Raw genomic sequence first — 2,697 nt, forward strand, 5'->3', positions numbered from 1 at the left:
TCCTTGACATTAAAAGTGGGCACAGCATGTTCTAGACCCACAAATAATTTATCTTGAACATAATGCATCTGTAGGAAGAAAAGAATACTTCATATTAAACAGCGAATATATAATTAAATCCTCAATCTTTGAAATAAGTCAATAAGAAATTATAGCAAAGACAGTCTCCTGTAAAACTGGGATAGAGTGTTGGGTAGTACAGTCAGCCCTGTGATACTCTTCAGTGAAGGCTGCTCTCTCCAACCCTTTTTTCTAGGAGGAATGTATCAGCAAAGTCTTGCTTCATCAGACTCAGCCTTCTTAGTCCTCCAGTTATCATCAAGTTTACAAATACAAACTAAAAGCACTAACTTCAAAATGTACAATACCTTCTGCTCTATCAATCTCCTTTGTAGAACATATCAATATGAAGAGATATGTGCTCAGGTGTTCATTATATTGTGGAGAGCTAGATAACACACTAACAGAATACCTATAGCAGATAACTTTCGGGATTGGAATTTGACGATTTTTTCTTCTTCTTTATATGTATTACTTGGCACATCTTTGTTTTTTGTTTTTTTTTTTTTGAGATGGAGTCTTGCTCTGTGGCCCAGGCTGGAGTGCAGTGGCATGGTCTCGGCTCACTGCAACCTCCACCTCCCAGGTTCAACCAATTCTCCTGCCTGAGCCTCCCGAATAGCTGGGGTTACAGGCGCCTGCCACCATGCCCAGGTAATGTTTGTATTTTTAGTAGAGATGGGGTTTCACCATGCTGGTCAGGCTGGTCTCAAGTTCCTGACCTCAAATGATCCACCCACCTCGGCCTCCCAAAGTGCTGGGATTACAGGAATGAGCCACTGCACCTGGACGGCACATATCATTTTTATAGAAATGATAAAGCTATTCATGATCCCTCCCCAAAACATACCCCTGACTGGAAGGGAGGCTTCTGGCTAACAGCTGGAGACAACTGAGCGATAGGTGCTGGCTGGTGATAGACAGTTACTGTTGCACCATTAAAAGTCGGACTTGTTCCTGTGGCAGCTTTTACCACTCCATTGGTGATAATTTCTTTGATCCGGTTTACAGCTCCTTGGAAAAACACAAACAGTAAAACTGAATGGAATGAACTGACTAGTGCCCAGGCAGGCCCGTGTTCAATCACTCACACGTAAATCCGCTTTATACGTTACCCAAGTATGCGGCTGTCAACCCCTCTAAACTCCCATACAAATTCGTGTACAGTTCATGAACAAGGGCTAGAACAGCCATCAGGGACAGTTTGCCAACTTGCTATACAGACCCCTGTACTTTGTTCTTCACAAAAAGTGCTACGTGAGCCAAAAACATTACTTACTGTCCACTAATTCCCGTGTCTGGCCCTGAACATGAAGATATAATGGACGATCCCTATAAAGAGAAACAAAAAAGGATGATCTCAACGTGGTCAAAACCAAAAAAGGAGTCAAATGGGTCACCAGATCTAATTTGTAATGTTTCAAGTTTCCAAATAACCAAAAGGGACTATATACATTAGAAGGGTTAATGTCTGAGAACATGCCTTAACAGCTGGCGAACAAATAAACTTCTTGATCTTAAAAGTCAACTGGCCAACAGATTTCAGATGAAATCTGTTCTTATAGATTCACTACCATTATTTTCCAGTCTATGGAGATAACCCAATATTTAAGAACAGAATTCCTTTTTGCTGGCTGTCTAATAGGTTATAAACAAATGTGGTCTTGTCTATCCAAATCAATGGGGCAAGCCGGGTGCTGTGGCTCATGCCTGTAATCCCAGCACTTTGGGAGGCTGAGGTAGGCAGATCACACGAGGCCAAGAGTTTGAGACCAGCCTGGCCAACATAGCAAAACCCCATCTCTACTGAAATTACAAAAATTAGCCAGCATGGTGGCATGCCTGTAGTCCAAGATACTGAGGAGGCTGAGGCACAAGAATCGCTTGAACCCAGGAGGTGGAAGTTGCAGTGACCCAAGATCATGCCACTGCACTCCCGCTTGGGCAACAGAGCCAGACTCTGTCTCAAAAAAAAAACAACACACACACACACAAAAAAAATTAATGGGGAAAGATTGATCATGCATATAGAGAAATCTCTTAAGGCCCACATCAACTGATAATTTAGATTCTAAATGTGAAGATGACTTAAATTATAATAAAGTGATCAATAACCATTTACAGTTAATAAAAAGTGGCAGGTAAAAATAACTTTTTAAAGACAAAGTTCAAAACAGCAACCAACACATATAGAAAGTTTAAATACATTCTTGGGGCCAGGCACAGTGGCTCACGCCTGTAATCCCAGCACTTTGGGAGGCCGAGGCGGGGGGACCACCCAAAGTCAGGAGTCAAGACAATATTGCCAATATTGTGAAACCCCATCTCTACTAAAAATACAAAATGTAGCTGGGTGTGGTGGCACACGCTTGTAATCCCAGCTACTTGGGAGGCTGAGGCGAGAGAATTGCTTGAACCCAGGAGGCAGAAGTTGCAGTGGGCCGAGATGGCGCCACTGCACTCCAGCCCGGGTGACAAGACCAAACACTCCATCTCTAAATAAATAAATAAATTCTTGGCTTGGGGTAGGAAGTAAATTTTGTTACTTATTTTGTGTAGTTTAAGCTAATGTTAAAAATGTTGCATTTCCTAAGTACCTATCAACCGACAGTGAAGAGAAACTCAAACACTGAATGA

At 42.1% G+C, this 2,697-nt stretch overlaps 1 protein-coding gene across 1 annotated transcript in view; it reads right to left on the bottom strand.

Annotated features, from left to right (window-relative positions):
* The window catches only part of KIAA0907 (KIAA0907 ortholog), a 33,003-nt gene that overhangs the window by 19,185 nt on the left and 11,121 nt on the right, over positions 1-2,697 (bottom strand). The gene's annotated exons all lie outside the window — the stretch shown is intronic.

The sequence above is a fragment of the Mandrillus leucophaeus genome, unplaced genomic scaffold, assembly GCF_000951045.1.
Source record: "Mandrillus leucophaeus isolate KB7577 unplaced genomic scaffold, Mleu.le_1.0 Scaffold418, whole genome shotgun sequence".
Classification (NCBI taxonomy): domain Eukaryota; kingdom Metazoa; phylum Chordata; class Mammalia; order Primates; family Cercopithecidae; genus Mandrillus; species Mandrillus leucophaeus.